Genomic DNA, 18684 nt, shown 5'->3' on the forward strand with positions numbered 1-18684 from the left:
CTTCGTGAATGCTACTTCAAGCCAGTTATAGAGGTCTTTCTTTTCTGCTCATATATAGGCAGAGCTTTGCTTAAAGTCTTGCTTGGCCTGTTTTGTTTTTCACTGAATCTAAGCCGAGAGAAGAACGCAAGATTTCACCTCCCGTGGAAGGTGCAGCTTACCAACCAACACAGCTCCACAGAAAGCAGCAATGGTTTCAAGATGCACCAAAGTCACACTGCAGTACAAGTCAGCCAGGCAAGAGCACGGTCTGAAAGGCAAGTTTGTAGTGCTGAGGAAGACCCAACGCAGTTACCCGCACTAGGGCTTGGCCAGAAGCTTGGACCGAGTATCTTCTGGGAAGTACCCTCCCCCTTCCATCATCAGAAAACATCTTCAATAAGTTCACGCACTCGAGCGCTCGGCAGCCTGGCAGAGAGACCGCACCTGCAATGCTCAAGTAGCCTCTCGAACCCTGGCCGCCTGGCAGTAAGCACCACCTACTGAATTACTCTTTTCCTGCAACGTGTTTCTGTCCCAGGCCTTCTGTTCAAATAACGCTCTGCTTCAGCCCTGCCTGCCTTGCCAAAGCCTGACTGTCAGTGCTGCCCCCATTTCATCCCTACTGTGCTCTGTGTTTTCCATGCCTGGCCAGAAGATGCGCTTCCTGTGCTGAAGAGCAAATCAACTTGTCATTTGGGATGAAATAACTGGAAGGATGCTTGCAGGCTGCTCTGCATTTCTTTTTCTTACAATGGAGTCGTGATTGTGCTCAGGAACCTACCCTTTCTTCATTTTGAAGGAGGATGATTTTTTTTCCAGGAACATGAAGGCTGCTGTCCCAGGGTTGTTCTGTGACATTTAATCACTTGTATCCGATTTTTATTTCTTTGCTGGTGCTCCCATCTCTGAACTCATCATCAGCGTGACAGGTACAAAAGGCAAGGAGAAAACATTGCAATGCCAATGGTATAAATATTACTCTTTGTTCCACCTCACCCCCTGAACAGCGGCATCTGTGATGCACACACACTCCTGGAAGCACAAGCATGAAATAGGTATAAATTGCTCCAGCCCCTTGCATATATTCAGCCTTAGAACTGGTGTCACTTGCCCCTGCTGCTTTGTAGTTGGGAGGGGACAAGGGCTGAATGAGATGGAAACTGAACTTCCCTCTGTCCGGTGAACACAGATCCCTCAGGGCGGGGGTGAAACAATCTGTGTTTTGGTTGAAAGTGCCTGTGCTTGTCTCTCCTCCTCTTATCTTTCTCCTGCCTGCCCCTGACAGAGAAGTTAAGCCTTCCGCTGGATCTGAAGGATTTCCCGTAGCGTGAGCGCTGCTGCTGAGTCCAGGACTGTTTGTTCATAAAACAGTTCAGCTGCAGCCACCCAAGGGCAGGACTCATTTTGCAGTGTCCCTTGCACCGACACAGCTGAAATCTGGACTGTCTGGGGCCATGAAAGGCTAGTTCCATAGCGCTGGGAAAAAAACTACATTAAGCATCTGCCTAGCTGATAAGCAAAGCCACGACAGGGATGAACAAAGCATCACGCACAATATGACCAAAAGGCTTAAGGCGCCGCATTACACAGTTTGCCTGCGGGTTTCCTGTCCCTTACAGCCTAAAGCACTATTTTCAACTCTCACCCGGAGGCCAGTCTTCCCCCCCGGGATCCCTCCCAGGTCTCCACCCTGAACCCTGCCAGGTCCCCCAGCCCTGGGCTGCCCCACACTCCCCCTCCCACCCCCTCTCCCTCTGCCCGCCGCCGGGGTGCTGCCAAACCAGGGTACCGGGATGCTGATGTGCCGGGGTACCCGCATTAGGGGGGTGGCGGGACACAGGGGTACCGGCACACCAGGGTACCGGGGTACCCACTACCCGGGACACCCGGGCAGGGATAAGGGTGGCTGCCGTGGGGACGGGCAGACGGCGGGGGAAGGGAGGGGATGCTCCTCCCGTAGGTCTCAGCCTCGGGGGGGTCCCGGCCCGGAGGGCAGGGTCCGGGCGTGGGGTGCAGGGCTCCGGGCTCCGAGGGTCCAGGCGTGGCCGCGGCTTTGGGTCCGTCTCCGGCCGCGGGTGCAGCTCCGCGGTGCAGCGGCAGCTCCGCGGCTCCCCGCCGTGCCCCCGACCCGGGGCTACCGTGCGCCCCGGCGATGCCGCGGGGGGCGAGGGAGGCTGGGGAGACCCGGGGGCTGGGAAACGGAGGGGAGAGCTGCCGGGAAGGGGACCGCCAGCACCGGGCGGCAAGTGGTGGTGGGGCAGCGATCAGGACTTACCCCCGGCCCGCCGGGCCGTGGCACCGCCGCCGCCGAGCAGGGCTCGGTCCCGGTGCCGGTGCCGGTGCCTCCTGCCGCCCTCCCGGCGCGGAGCCGCGGGGCGGGGCCGGACCGGCCACCTCCTCCCCGCCCGCCCCCCGCCCCTGCCCCGCCGGCGGCAGCGGGCCGGGAGGGACCCCGCGGGGCCCGGGCACGAGGGAGGGGGCAGCCGGGCCGGGGGCTGCGCTCCCCCGCCCGTCCCCCAGCGCCCGGGAGGTTGCGCCTCTCCCAAAGGCACCCGGCGGGGCGTCTCGGCTGACTTCGGAGCCACGGCCGCAGCGAAGGGTGTGCTTTGCGGAGGGGCTGACCTGCTTCTGCCGGGGGGGGGGCGAAGGAGAGAGCTGGGAACCCAAAATCGGGGCCGTGCCCTTGGCCCCGAGGCACCCGTGTTGTGGTGGGGCTGGGGGAAACGCCTCGGCCGGGGCTGGAGGCGAAGAGGCAAACCAACCCCTTCGGGAGATGCTGCGAGCGAGCGTGTGGCTGGGGGGTGTGTGTGTGTGTGTGTGTGTGTGTGTGTGTGTAGAAACTTCGCACTTAACCGGGGAGGACACCGGGAAGGAGGGTGATGTTTGGGAAGTGTCCTTCTCCTGCCGGGATGCTCCTGCGGACGCAGCACCCCGCATGGACCATGGCCAGAGCGTGACCCAGCCGCCGTCTCCGAGATGTGGCTTCACTTGAGGTCTGAGCTGGGGTCTGAGGCCAGTTCTCCTCAGGCTGTGGTCCCTGGGAGGGCTCTGTGGGCTACGAATGATGCCGGTGGGCCTTGTCTCTCCAGGGGCTGGGCTGTGCCCACCATCCGCTCCAGCACTAGCGTGGCCAGCAGGGACAGGGAAGGGATCTTACCCCTGCACTCGGCACTGGTGAGGCCACACCTCGATGAGTGGGTTCAGTTTTGGGCCCCTCACTCCAAAAAGGCCATTGAATGACTCGAGCGTGTCCAGAGAAGGGCAACGGAGCTGGTGCAGGGTCTGGAGCACAGGTCTGATGGGGAGCGGCTGAGGGAACTGGGGGGGTTTAGTCTGGAGAAGAGGAGGCTGAGGGGAGACCTCATGGCCCTCTACAACTCCCTGAAAGGAGGGTGCAGAGAGGGGGGATGAGTCTCTTGAGCCAAGGACCCAGCGCCAGGACAAGAGGGAATGGCCTCAAGCTGCGCCAGGGCAGGGTCAGACTGGCTCTTAGGAAGGATTTCTTTGCAGAAGGGGTTGTTGGGCGTTGGAATGGGCTGCCCAGGGCAGGGGGGGAGTCCCCATCCCTGGAGGGGTTGAAGAGTTGGGTTGACCCAGCGCTGAGGGATCTGGTGGCGTTGGGAACTGTTAATGTTGGGTTGATGGTTGGACTGGAGGATCTTCAAGGTCTTTTCCATCCCAGATGATCCTGTGATTCTGTGATTCTGAGTGGGGCTCGCTGCGGGTTGTGGTGAGGGTGCGGGAAGCTCGGCTGCAGGGCTGAGCTTTCCCTTCCCAGGCGTGCAAGAGCTGCAGGAGCAGCACCGTGACCCTGGCAGGGAGGAGGGAAAATGCCCTCCCCCTTAATGCACCCGCTGCTCAGGGTGGCCATAGGCTAACTCTAGGTGGGCAAGAAAAAGAGGAGATACTGCAGAGAGCAGAGTTTATTTATTTCTTTTTAAGAGATCAGTTACCTTAACAAGCATGCCTCGGGACTCGGGCTGCCTGGGATCATCTCTCCTGATCGCAGCAATCCAAGCTCATCTCTTTGCAGGTAAGGGTGGTGGGAGGAGGATTGCTGCAGAGAGCACTCGTACCCGTGAGGTGTGAGGGGTGTGAGGATACCAGCTTTAGCCTGGCTGGGGATGGTGGAAGCGCCCAGATGGGACTTGATGGGGACTAAACAGCACCAAGGCCTTTAACCAAGGCCGTGACTACCCCGAGGCAGGTCGGTGATGGTACTGGGTGAGTGTGATGAGTCACTGCCTAGTCCCTACAGGTGACACTTTCACAGGTGTCCTTGGTGGAGGACATAGCTGCCAGGCTATAGACCAAATGACCCATGAAGGGCTCTACAGCCCCCTTGTCCCCTCGGGAGCTCCAAAACAGTGTGACACAGACTACATTTACTGTGCTTATATTACACATGTACAGTTCTGCTGTTGTCTGTCCCATACTGCTCACCTTCAGGGAAACGCTTTTACTAATTGTGTCTGGAGCAGACAAGGAAGGGGGAAGCCCTCCCACCCATCCTCAGCAGAGGCTTTTTAGCTGTGAGCTTGGAAAGGGTCCAACACACCCACACTCGTGTGATTAAAACTGGAGGGAAAAGCACGCGCCGTGATGCTGGTTCTGTCTAGCGAGGGCGGTGGGAGTTGTGGGCTGGGCGCAAATGACCGGTGAGCACGGCTCCTCACAGCGGGGCTAGAGAGCTGCAAAGAGCTGGAGGCATTTTAGCTTCATTTTAGCTTTTTTTTTTTAAAATGCAGTTTGTTTGTAGGTGATTCCCGAAGGACTGTGGCCAGCTCACATCAGCTCTAGGATGCTGGGACCACAAGGCGCTACTGCCATACCCTTTGGTATGTCAGTACTGAACCCGATGTCATCTGTTCGATGTAACAGCTAATCACAGGTTGACAGACATTACCTTGCAGCTGCCCCCTCCTCTAAGATAGGGGGGGATTCAGCAGGGGGAATCCAGTGCTTTACCCACAAAAGCACCGTTGTTTTGATTCACATCTTTATCTTCCAGCGTTGAAACCTTCCCTGTTGCCTTGCCTTGTGTGTCGGTGGAGCCTCTGGTGTTGTTTCTCCCAGAAGCCTCCTCACCCCTTGATCACAGAATCATTCAGGTTGGAAAAGCCCCTCGGGATCATCGAGTCCAACCCTCAGCCCGACTCTACAAAGTTCTCCCCTACACCACATCCCCCAACAGCTCATCCAAACGGCCCTTAAACACACCCAGGGATGGGGACTCCACCCCCTCCCTGGGCAGCCTATTCCACTCTCTGACCACTCTTTCTGGGAAAAAGTTTTTCCTCATGTCCAGTCTGAACCTCCCCTGTTGCAGTTTAAAGCCGTTCCCTCTTGTTCTGTCACTAATCACCTGTGAGAAGAGACCAGCACCAACCTCTCTACAATGTCCTTTCAGGGAGCTGTAGAGAGTGATGAGTCTCCCCTCACCTTCTCCTCCTCACACTGAACAGTCCCAGCTCCTTCAATCTCTCCTCACAGGATTTATTCTCCAGGCCCTTCCCCAGCTTTGTTGCCCTCCTCTGCACTCGCTCCAGCACCTCGAGATCTCTCTCCATGTTCCCCCTCACCCCAGAGACCCCCATTGTGAACGCCCCAAGCCCTTTACGCTCCTCTGGTCCTGAGAGGTCTGCAGCAACCTGTCCTCATCAACCTGCTCAGATTAATGAGACAGATGGACAGATGGAGCTTGTGAAACTTGTTTCTTGCTTTAATTATTTTTATCTTTTTTCTCAATATTACTCTGACTCGAGGAAAAAAAAATAATCCAGTTGTAAATGTGGCTACTCTATTCACGCTCGTTCTCACCAGTGCTCCCTCCCCACCTCCTTCCCGGGGTGGCTCCCTTCATGCCCCCTTTTCTGATTTTCCTGAGACTGGAAGCTTTTCGGGGTAGGGACTTAATGACTTCCTTGTGTTTGAGCTGCGGAGCAAGATAATAATCTGTGTGATCATTTAATTTAGATTAGATTGTACCACACACAGAGACAGGGCTGAATTCAAAGTGCATAGGCAATCCTGATGGTGATATTTGCAGTGCTTTTTTTTTTTTTTTTTAACATTACACCTTCTTTAATATAGTGCTTAGTGCAATGCCTCTCTCATAAACTCTTCTTCTTCTACCCCAAAATCAAGTAAGTGGCATATATTGGCTCCCGTTAAACACTGGACAAGTTGCAGCCCTTGGCTGTGACAACACGGTATCACTGGAGCATGGCAGAGAAATAGGTCAGTAGTGAGTTGCAGGAACCTCAAAATGAGAGGATGTGCCAGCAGATTTCACAGGTGTATCCTAACAGCAAAGACTGCTCAAACTCCTGGATCTCCAGCTCCATCACGGGCTTTCTTTCCCCACGTGTAGAAAGTTGAGAGAAGCCATCGTTCCCAAACCTGGTCCATTCCCTTTGGATCACCTCCAGCCTCTTTCTCTGCCCTCATCTCCAACACCAACATCCCCTAATTCTTCTTTTCAGTCCTATGTGTCCCCAGGCTCTTTGGTAAAGAATTCAAATAACTTGGATTAGTCTCAGTGTTCTGTCTCCTTGCCCATCAGTCCCAACATTCCTCTCTGCTAAGTTTGTCCAGTGAGTGTTTGTATACCCCTGTTTCCTCATGTCTCCCTCCAATCCTTGCTCGTGTTTCTTCCTTCGGTTCCTACCCAGAGTCTCAGAATCCTGTCCAGTTCCTAAACTCCACCCAGCCTATTTGTCCTTCTCCACTGCTGCTCCTTCCCAAGCTCTTCACTCTTCACCTTGCCAGCTCTGGCTGGGTTGCTAGTCTCCCCCTGCACTCCTGCAGCTGAAAGGATTGTTCGCAAATGGTATTTGTTGTGCTTTCACACCATGGTTGCTGTCACTACAGCCAGTGTTTGAGGTGGAATCAACCTTCCATCACTCATCCTGCAAGCCAGGATGCCCCCCTGACAGTGAGTATTGTTAAAATACTCTGCATCCATGGAGGTTTTCAAGACACGACTGGATAAAGCCCTACTCCGATCTTATGGTTGACACTTTTTGGAGCAGGATGTTGGACTAGACACCTCCGGGGGACCTTCCCCAAGGTGAATTATCCTATGCTGCCATGAAAATAACCTTGCCTGCAGGATGTAAAGTAAACAGAACTTTCCTGACTGGCATGCAAACTTCTGATGAAACTTAAGCACATACCCATACCATCGAAGGAGGATATACCTATTCAGCCTTGGTTGCTTTAAGTTTTTTACAAAACTTACTTGTTTTCGCAGCGGTGACCAAAAAGGCACTAAAGCAGCTTCAGTATAATGTATGCACAGCAGCTTGCAGAACCAGTACAGGCTCCTTGGAGGAATGGGAGGAAGCTACCACCGCTCACTTCAAATAAGATTCACGGGAGGTTCAGACCCTGCTGATATTGATTCCCTTCTGCTCAGCCTTTACCTTCCCTGTTCCCTCTTCCGGCAGTCTGGAAAGAGGTGGTGCATCCCAAATCTGCCCAGCACACAGCGATGTGATCGTAGCCCGCAGGGAATGTTTGTCATGTAAATCGCATCTGCAGCGGATTTTATACAACAGAATAATATTACTACAAGGGTAGGTGGTAGCACAACAACTTTCTCACCTGCTGGTTAAGTATTAGGCTGGGACTTTCAGGTCCAAGTCCTTCTTCTGCTTCACCTTAATCTGGGTTAGAGGAGCTCTGTTAGGCAGAAGTGGGACTTCAGGCTCTGTATCCCTTAAAGCAGGCTGATAGACAAAGCCAACATCCTGTCAAACTGCTCCCTAAAATTACTGGTTTGATCCCATTTTCCTTTCATTTTGATCATGTTAGAACATGTGTTTTCCAGAATGTCTGTGAAAGGGTGGATCCTGCTGCAGTTTTCTTCTGCATCCAGTCTCGGGCAACGGGTGCTGTTTGAGAGGAGAGGAGATGGGACTTTTGAAAGTGCGGAGGGTGACTGCTGCAGGCACACCTGACAAAGAAAAAGCTGTGGAGGGAGCCAGGGGATCATACTGTCATACCTCACCTCATGGTGCCTCCCCACGAGCTCCACACTGCGCCGTGCGCAGGGAGCCCAAGGGGCTCGGCTGGGTGGAGCAGTTCCATGAGGTACGGGAGGAAAAACGCTGGAGGCCCAATGCATGTGTGAGGAAAAGGGCATCAGTGTTCAAAAGTACCGTTCTGCTCTCCAGGAAAACCCGTTCACATTTTCATGCAAAGAAGCCCCAGAGCTGCAGGGCTGTCGTTACCTCCGTCCCTCCTTCCCGCCTCGGAAAATGAACCTGTCTGCTCTGTGATGGACTATGCTGCTGGGGCTCTCGCCAGCCACAGTAGCTGGGACTGGCAAGTCATTTATCGAAGCGGCCCTAAATCTCAGAAAGGCTGGTTATTGCTAAGCGCCTGTCGCAGCCACGTCCGGGGGCAGGGAGGGGCGTGCGACCACCCTCCTGCACGGGACGGCTCTCCATCACTGGAAGGGAGCAAAGCCCTGCTGGAGGTGGGATGGATTATGGGAACAGTTGCTCAGTTTGACCAGAAGCTACATTTGCTCCTCAACTCGGTGTCCTTCCTTCTCCCATTCCTCCTCTCCGCCGCAGCCTGAGGATCCTCCACAAACAGGATCGCTCCTTAACAAAGATCTGCTGCAGCATCAGCTCCTTCTGTGGTGCCTGTGTCCCTCTTCCTCCCTCACACCTCTTCCATCCTAAAGGGCTTTTAGGGTCTTGGCATTATCACTGACAGTTCTGATGCTTTCTATCCTACACCTGGGATTCCTGCTCAGACCTGGCTGTCTGGCACCCACGGCTCTGGGGCGTTTGTGCTGGTTTTCTGACCTCTCAGTTCCTCTCACCGCTGGTCACAGCAATACGCTCGTCTCACAGCTAGCAGGAATTTTTAATCCTCTTTTCCTGTTTGAGGTTAGAGGCTGCGTGCACACACACATGCGTGTAGGTGAGTTGAAAGGGGTGTTTGTGGCTCCCTCCTGTCACTGGCTGGTCTCTGGCCCCAGTGTCCACCCTCTCGCTTTGGGTGGCATGGGTGCTGCCACCCCACAGGGTATTTTCACCAGGCAGCGGCTCTGGCCACCGCTCCTTTCCAGATTGTGGTGTGACTGACTGGTGGAGATCTGTGTCACTGGGGAGGATGCGGGGAGATACCATGGACTTGGAGTGTCCTAATCACCTCTAGCCAAATTGCCCATGTATCCCACAACACACACGGAACACTTAAGCCTCATGCAGGAGTTTTGCCTCTGGCAAATTTGACTTTCTAGCCCTGAGCCAGGGTGACCCATGAATAGAGGAAGAACGCTCCACGACATTTAGTTTTTAGATTTTAGGAAAGACAACAGAAAATCCCATTTCCACTTTTCCCCAGAAAGGAGTTGTTCCAGGAGCAGTGGGAGGAGTAGGGTCTGCTCTCCCATGGGTTTGAGACCTCTACGTTCCTCCCACCACCCTAACCCCAGCTGCACCCCTTACTCCCGGGCTGAGCGGGAGAGTCATCCCCATCAAGCACAGCAGCACAGCGGGGAGAGCAGGCAGCAGCAGAGCCTGGTCTGCTGCCTTTCTCCTCGCTGTGCTGCTAGTTTGCGTTGGGCTTGGAGTAGTGTCATCCTCTTTAGGTTTGCTGCTGCTCCCTCTGTCAGGCTTGGGTCACTGGGCTCAAAATCTTTGCTAAGGGCCTGAGAGACGGGATGATTGCGTGAGCCGTGTTTCCTTAAAAGAGCAGTGAAGCTAAAAACATCAGAACCATTTTTACTTAAAAGCACTGAGAACACTGAGCTGAGGCAAGACCGACAAAATTATAGCCCGAACACTGAGCCAAGAAATTAGACTGCATTCTGGTACTCTTCATTATAGCTTTCAGAGGTACTTCAGCTGCTATATACAGACACACCATGAAATGATCTCAAGTGAAAATTGCTGGGGTGGATGTAGCATTTACGCATTTCCCTGGCTGTGAACTGAAATCTCTCTCTGCTTTCCGTCTGCCTTGAAGTCAAACCTCCCCTTTCTCTCCTGCACCCCCTCAAATACCTGCCGTGAGTCCTGCTCATCTAGCTGCCTCAGTGAACGCTGCTTTACCTATGGTTTCTTGTGAACTTTTCAATGTAAACCTCTATTCTGGGCTGTCTGCTGCGACAGAGAACGGTGAGACCCGCTGCTGCCTCCCTGGTTTTCAACTCTGTGTCGCTGAAGTGCACAAGAAGACAAGGAGAAGTTTAAGGTGTCATTCAGAATATCTTCTTCCTATCTCACTGCCATTTGCATGCTACCCAGGTTTTAAAACTTTGCACTAAGCGATATTTCCTGAAGGAGCAAATAGCAGCTTCATCAGAGTCATCTCCCTGGCACTTGGAGTCGCACAAGCGTTATGGAGCTTCAGGCTAATTTATTTATTTCTATTAAACCAAGACTCTGAGAGCCAGAAATCAGGACTTTCAGTGTGCACTTGTGTTCAACTTTGGGTCCGTTTTCTCCCAGGACTTAGCTGCAGAGTGGGTGCTGTGTGTGTGGTGGGAGCAGGGCCACCACAGCTCCGTGAAGCCACAGAGTGGTTCATTGTGACTGGTGGCTGGTGACAAGGAGCGAAGCGGTTTGGGGCGGGGGGGGGAATGTCTCATCATGGAAAATGCCCAAAAGCCAAAAGCCTGTAGCATTTGTCTTACTAGATCTGATGAACAGCAGATATTGTGTTTACCATCTGAAAGCCTGTCGTACTTTCACTGTCCTCCTGCAAAAATGCTTGCTGATCACTTGTCCAACACTACTGCTAGATGGCCTTCTTCTCCTCTTTTAACTGTGCTACACATAGCAACTTTCCACACCAGTGACCTGAGTCATGCTGCAAAAGTGCTAAACTAGAACTAGAACACAGAGGGGGAAAAAATTCTGGTTTGCCTTTGTTGAAACACTACCTCTTAAAATTGAAATCTCTTGTGGTTTAGAGCTCAGACTCCAGATTTAACAGGGAATTCCTGCAGGGCAATGGAGGAGCCCTCTCCGGCTCATGCAGGGGTTTGTCTGATGTGCCCCAACCCAGAGCTGAGGTTGCACATACAGGTAACGTCTCACGAACAGGTTTGGGGGCTGAGTGCTCTGACCAGCCGATCTGCTCCGAGGCCGCGCAGGCTCTGCTGAGCTCTGATTATTTTTATTACTACAGCATCTAGGAGGCCTGGCTTGAGACAAAAACCATTCTGAGCTGGGCACTGGGCTTACCCAGAGCTGTTTCCCTGTACGCAGGCAAGACCTACAGTACAACTGGAGCCGCAGAGGCTGGACTCCCGCCGGTGGCAGGGCTGTCGAGGGTGGGGGGGGGACACAGGCGGCTGCCACAGGGCACACGGGGGTGTCAGTGGCAGAGCAGTGATGTGTCTGAGAGATGTGCCATGGGCCTGTCTGTGGGACACGAGGGGACAAGGTGTTGCTGCCCAATAGAAGAGCGGATGCACAACGGCTCTAGAAATGTATTTTAAAAGTGACTTTCCAGGTAGTAGGCGCTTTGTGGTGTTTGACACATCCCCCTGTCTCCATCCCTCCTGCTAAGGACGAGGCCAAACGTGTCCCACCAGCACCTGGTGGCACCGGAGCATCGTCCCCCCTTTCCCTCCTCCCCCTGGAGCGGCACCTCTGCCCGGTCCCGCTGGGACACCCGGTGGCGGTGAGTAAAAACTGCAGCCCGTGGCTGCAAGGCGGGACCCCGCGGGGAACCGAGCACCCCCCGAGGGTGTCCCCACGTCCCCACGGACGGGTCCGGCCCCAGGCAGGGGCTGCGCTCCCGGGAACAGCCTGTGCTGAGGGCCCCAGGGCAGCCCGGAGCAGCCAAAACCCAGCCCCTGGGTGGGAACAGGGCCAGCGCCCCACGCAGGGTCACGCTGGTGGCCCAGCTCGTGGGGGCAAACTCGGAGAAAATGCAGAATTACAGAAGAACTTCAGAACCCTGCACATGAGCAATGCTCTGAGGAAACAGAGGTTTCCCTAACACAGCTGCATGCAGTCTCCTGACTCATATAAACATCTTTTTTTTTTTTTTTTTTTTTTAAATATCTAACCTCTTGTTAGCAATGATACGGTGTGGCAGTGAGTCACACAGGCTAATTATGGTGTTTAAAAAACAATCTTTGTCAGTGCCGAATGTTTTCTCTTTTAATTTCACCAGCTATCTTCTTGTGAGGGAAGATTAATGACACCCAAGATCCTTGAACAGAGGATTTCTCAGGAATGGGCTCTCATCTCTTAAGAGATCATCACTGGATTACAGAATGCGGGGTCTTTCTTCCCTGCCATAATCCCTATTCCTGTGCTGGTTTAGCTACTTTTGGCAAACTTTCACTGTGCTTAGGTGCTGCTGTATATTACTTCAGCTTTTTTGGTGCTGGCAGAACCAGCCCCCGCTGTAACAGGAGGTGCCTGACAAGCACCTCACTTGCTGATCATCCCCCAGGCTTGTCCTTCCCACCTTCCCCAGCAGCCTGCAGATCAGCCAGCCCTCCCTGGCCATGAGAATTTTGAAGGGAAGCTCACAGAATCACACAATCATCTCAGTTGGAAAAGCCCTTGAAGATCCTCCAGTCCAACCATGAACCTCACACTGACCGTTCCCAACTCCACCAGATCCCTCAGTGCTGGGTCAACCCGACTCTTCAACCCCTCCAGGGATGGGGACTCCCCCCCTGCCCTGGGCAGCCCATTCCAACGCCCAACAACCCCTTCTGCAAAGAAATCCTTCCTAATATCTAGTCTAAACCTTCCCTGGTGCAGCTTGAGGCCATCCCCTCTTGTTCTGTTGCTTATTACTTGGTTAAAGAGACTCATCTCCCCTCTCTGCACCCTCCTTTCAGGGAGTTGTAGAGGGCCATGAGGTCTCCCCTCAGCCTCCTCTTCTCCAGACTAAACCCCCCCAGTTCCCTCAGCCGCTCCCCATCAGACCTGTGCTCCAGACCCTGCACCAGCTCCGTTGCCCTTCTCTGGACACGCTCGAGTCATTCAATGGCCTTTTTGGAGTGAGGGGCCCAAAACTGAACCCAGTCATCGAGGGGCGGCCTCACCAGTGCCGAGTGCAGGGGTAAGATCCCTTCCCTGTCCCTGCTGACCACTTCAAGCTGCTCTTCAGCTTTTAGTTTAGCTCAGTCACTTCACCTGAATCCTGCACTTTGCAGTGGAGGGAGATTCTCCCCTCTGTCCCATGCCCCACATGAGAAGGTGGATGCTGCTACCCCCTCCGCAGAGCCACTGGGGATGTTTTCGTCTGTGGGACAAGGAGCAGAGGGAGCAGGGGACCTGTCTGTCCTTGTCCCAGCATCTTCCCTGAGGGACCTGCAGGGAGCTCACAGCCCCGGGGCGGGGGTGCTCTGCCCTCTTGGAGTAGCTCCAGAGGCGGTCCCATGGCCAGTTTCAATTCCTTCTTTGGGGTGGGGTTGTTACGGTCTCACTCCAAAAGGCGGAAATAAGGAAATAAAAAAGGTAGTTCTGTGTTTCACCTTCAGCATAGGAGAAACACAAAGATATATTAAGTCAAGTGCTGTTTGTTAAACTCATCAGTAAAAAGCCAGTTGTTGTCTAGTAGCTCTGAACAGCATAAGAGAGCAACAGTGAAATTATTCATGCTTTTATCACTGGCCTGGCTTTGTTCTTGGCCCTGATGATTCTGTTACTGGGTCGTAAGATGGCACTGCTCAAAACAAAGACCTCCTGTCGTTGAGGCCCGTCTCCCATCCTTGTCCAGAAAGATTCAAAGGTGAACACCTAAGGGAGATTGGTAATCTTCTCTCTTAGGTCCCGGAAAGAAGTCCACAAATAAACTACATTTTGTTAGCTGTTACAAAGTCCACAGCTGCTGGTTCACTTTATTGAAACTTTAGTCTTGAGTCCTCCCCACGGAAGTTTTTTGGTTGTAAAGAGATGTCCAGGAGACCAGGCGAGGTCTCTGCACTGTAACTCTGGACAATCTCCAGTCTGGATCCAGACTCCTCCCGGGCCAGCCCCCAGAGCCACGGCGCGCTCCCCCATGGCTTCACCAGCTCTCTGTAACGCAGCGCAGGCTGTCACCTTGCAGGCAGTATGGTTCCAGGGGATCCTCTTTTTCCAGGGGCTACCTCTAATCAGGTGAGCCAGCTGTCTTGGGGTTTCCTCTGCCAATGCAAGAAGTGGGGTGTTTTTGCTTTGGAAAGGTAATCTTCACATTAATTGCAAGCGGTCTGTAACTGTAGGAAAATTTGAGAGCCCATTCTTTCTCCGGTTTAATATGTGGATGTGCTGATATATAAAGACAGAGAACAATCATGTTGCTGCTATTAATGTTTCCAAGGCAAACGCTGGGCCACCAGCAACTCAGTTCATCAAATGCCTCGTGCTGCTCAGGTGGGATCAGTGCCTACCCCCTTGCCTAGTGCGTATGTTACCGTTCCAAGCAAGATGTGGACTAGCCATAGTGTCTTTGCATTGAGGAGCTTCACATTTACAGGATGACCGTGTTAGTGAAAGGAAGGAAACTTTCAGTTATGCAGAAATAAGCTTTAGTGTTGATTAATTATGAATATCTCCAGAAAAGTAAGACAAGACACCTAATGCAGTGAAAGAAGAGAACTAGTTGTTATTTCTAACCCTTTTCAATGCAGAGCACTGATCTTTTCAGTCCCTCATTAGGGTTGTCTAGGTGTGTGTTCGTTCCAATATACCTTCTGGGAAGGGGGTCAGAGCTACTTCACGGTGTGTAGTGTGTGCTGGCTCCCACCGGCGCTGCAGCTTTCCCACCAGCGTGCTGTGGCTGTGCTGTCCAGGCAGGAGACCTGGGGGGCAGCGGGACTGAGAGGTTGTGTCCTTCCTGCAGCCCAAGCTGGGGTTGTCTCATCAGAGCTAAAGCAAGGCTCCCTACACTGTGCCAGAGTAAAAGTTTGGCTGTATCCTCAGTGCTTTATTCTTTGGGGTGGTTTTTTTTTGTTTGTTTGTTTGTTTTTCCCCTTCATTTTCTGTCCCCCCTTTTCTTTTTTCTAATGGAAACCGCACGTGAGCTGTTCCTTCAGTAAAACAAAAAGCTATGAAACTTTTAAGTGCCCAGAGTTTATTGCGGCACTGTGCAAGACTTGCCCTCATTCTGGGAGGGACTGGAGAGAACTAAACTGCTGTTACTCGCCTTGCTCACCGGCTGCTGTTCCCTCAATGGGTCAGCGCTCGTCAATGTGGGTCAACTGTAGTACAATATTTGGGTAATTAATTCCTTGCCTCAGCCTTCCTTGGGGTACTAAGTATTTCCGTAAAAGTTCTTGCTGTCTGTAGGCTCCCCTTTGGATTCTGAAAGTATTTCAACGTATTAGCAGGAAAGTTTTAAATTATTTCAAGCACTTGCACCAAGAAGGACATTTGCAACTAAGGCAATACATGCTTTGGTGCATAGGACTGAAGGATGGTCTCAAGTCATTTGCTGACGTGCATTTGTAATGACAGGAGAGGGGAGACATTAGAGGTTTCACTATGAACATTTAGAAACCACGGGAGTTGTATTCCATAAAGATATCAAATATAAGAATGGTGGGTACTAACCTATTCTTATCCATTGATAAGGCAGAAAGTACTAATCAATTTTAGTTAATTTATTCTCTTTTGAAAAACTAGTACCAGGTAAGGTGTGCTAGCAGTTTCTTCTTTCTAGTTAAGGCTTGTGGATTTGTATTTTATTTTCACTTAAGAGCTTCAAAACTGTGAAGTATTTGAGCAGTTTGTAGAAAGAGTGTTTTAATATATGTCAACAGTACACGAACTACCAATACTCAATTAGGGAACATAAATGACAAAAAAACCCATTCATTTGAGTTTTTAAGTAGAAACTTCTCTATGCCTGTAGATATTTGTTTGGTTTGAACAGCATATTTCTGATCTGTAGGATTTTACTTGTAGAAAACAAGCAAATATTAATGAATCTTTGAGATTTAGGGGCTTAGTAACAAATTCAAAGGATAATAAGAATGTAGGAAAAAATATAACAAAACTCGGTGTGGGATCTCATGGAAAGGGAAGACAATTTTTAAACCAAAGCTTTATCAGGCTGATGTTACACACTCACACTCATATACTAACAAGCAGCAAGATGAATGGGTTCAGGTCATCTGGCGCATATGCAACATGGAGGAGAAGAGACAGTGGCTATCAAGTCCTCATGGTGCCTCCTGGGTTTCTCTTGATTGTCAATAGTAGATTTTGGATGGATGCTGCAGGTGGGCTCCCTTAGCAGACAGAAGCTGCTACGGGCTGGTTCTCACCTGAGGATCCGGCTGGATGCAGCTTCCATGGGTCTGGGCTGCTGCTGTCCTTGTTTGGACCATATATTTGAATTATAAGGCCAGATTCTATTTTTCTGTCAGGCCAACAGGAAAAAGAACAGTATATGCGGTACACTGCAGCCTTGTTGCCATCATCCTGGTGTTTGTAGGCTGGGTCTTCTGCTGATGAGTTGTCTGTGTTGCAGTTGTAGTGGTCTTTTGGCCATGATGTGACCAACGCACTCCTCATTGTGACGGTGGGGAACAGTGTCCTTCAGTATCAGTTCAGGCCTTTCTTGTAACGCCCCTTCTGGTGCTTACGGACATTTCCATTCTCGCTGCGTTTGTACCAAATTTCTGTTGCACTGATGACTCTCCTGTTGTTATCTAGGAGGTGATACAGAAAAGGCTTGTCTGAAGTCCTTCCCCAGACTTCGATGGTGTCACCAGATGAGAGGAGGTTACCTCATGCCAGCTCTCTTTCCGTGCCAAGATTTCCATCTCCTTGTGAACTGTGAGGTCGGGTCATGCTGGTTTCAGCCCTGAGCTACTCATGCACTTGAGCAAAAATTTAAGAGTGCCACAGTCTCCCTGGAATCACTCACATAGTCAAAGTCAAATGGGTGTGCAGGTGCTTTTCTGGAATGAGACCCTCACTTACTTGCTCCTTCAGCATGAGCAGCCATGGGCTTTGGCCAAGATCTGCTGAGGCCCGTGTGGATCTTCCCACTTGCACAAACACGGCTTTTGAAATCCCCTCACAGTTGTACTCACGAAAATGAAGGCAGGGTGAAGGGCCACAGAATGATGAGGGTCTGGGGTGGAGAAGGAGGGGAAAGCAGAGAGGAAAGATAAATGAAAAAAAATGGTTTGGATAGTGGGGCAAGAGAAGGTGAAGAAGGATGTAGGTTGTGATCTTGCCTCTTTAAAGGCATCAATCAAGCATGAGAAGGGGAAAATGAGCAAACAGGTGGGTAGATGAAGCTGTCAGGAGAGACGCATCCTGAGGTGCTTGTGGTGATGTTCCTCAGGGGAAGCAGCCAGCCCAGAGGGGCATATCAAGGGCTGGGGGGACATGGCCAGAGGAGGGAGATGGTGAGGAGACAGTGCACCTCCAGCAGGGAAAAGAAGACACAAATGCAGGAGGGTTGAGAGGTCTTGAGTGCTGAAAGGAGGGAGAATCTGGGGAAAGGAAGAGAGGAAATGGCACAAGAGGCATGTATGGGAGGGAAGGGGCTGCAGAAACATCCATCTGACTTGTCCATCAAATTGCATATGCAAAGGTGGGTCATACCCACTTTTGCTGGAAGCACCTAGAGCTGGGGTACCTGATATAGCAAAACACAGTCACTGAACCTCCCCCTAAAATACACCAGGCTAGCCAGACTGTCAGGGCCTGGCTGCAGGGAGCAAGAGGGGGACATCTGTTCAGGAGAGGCTCTTCCAAAGAGGGAAGATGGAATTAAGCCACCATGTAGCAGCTGCTGAGCTGTTCCTGTTGCATTGTTCCCGGAGCTTTGGTCCCATCTGGGATGGGTCTGGACGTGTGGCTGGACTTTGCCACACCAGTTGGCTCTAGGCAAGAGGTTGCCCCTTGGACTGGAGCTCACAGTGCTTTGCTGCTGCGCTGTTGCTTTTTTGATGGAAGAGAAATCTGCTGGCTCTCACCAGATCTCCAACCAGCACATACATCATGTGGGCAACTGGGGAATTAACGCTCTGGGTTCAATGTGCATGTCAATTCCAATGGTCTTTGGAAGGGACCTCTAAGATCATCTAGTTCCAACCCCCCTGCCACAGGCAGGGACACCTTCCACTAGCCCAGGTTGCCCAAAGCCCCGTCCAACCTGGCCTTGAACCCTTCCAGGGAGGGGGCAGCCACAGCTTCTCTGGGCAACCTGTGCCAGTGTCTCACCACTCTCACAGTAAATAATTTATTTATTATGTTTTGGCTAGAGGACACTTCAAGTATAGACACAAAAGGAGAGGTGTTTCCTGGTGGCCTTCTCCAAAAGGTCTACTCAAGAACATGTTCAGTTAGTCATAATTTTTGGACAAATGCTTTCAGGATCAGGCCCTACGAGGTCCATGGCTTATGAACCACATGTGTAGGGACATATGTGTGCTTACACCCTCTAGACACTCCTAGACACTCAAGAGAAAGAAGGTGAGGAGGGCACCAAGGAGGGCAGCTGCTCTGCAGAGCCAGCATCACTGCTGGGAACTTAGAAGGATGCCAACACCTAAATTTCTTTGGCATTTTTTCAAATGTCACCCGAGGCTGGTTCAGGATAGTCTGGTAACATTTTTCTGGCTCACATATAATTGCAGTCTAGTGGCCTTGTTAAAATACTTGGGTTTATGATCTGTTTTTCTCCTAAGCAGCTGTTTATACACTTTATTAATGGTGACTAATTAAGTCCCTTGGATAAAGTCCTTTGGAGGCTGTCCAA

The sequence above is a fragment of the Strix aluco genome, chromosome 2, assembly GCF_031877795.1.
Source record: "Strix aluco isolate bStrAlu1 chromosome 2, bStrAlu1.hap1, whole genome shotgun sequence".
Taxonomy (NCBI): Eukaryota; Metazoa; Chordata; class Aves; order Strigiformes; family Strigidae; genus Strix; species Strix aluco.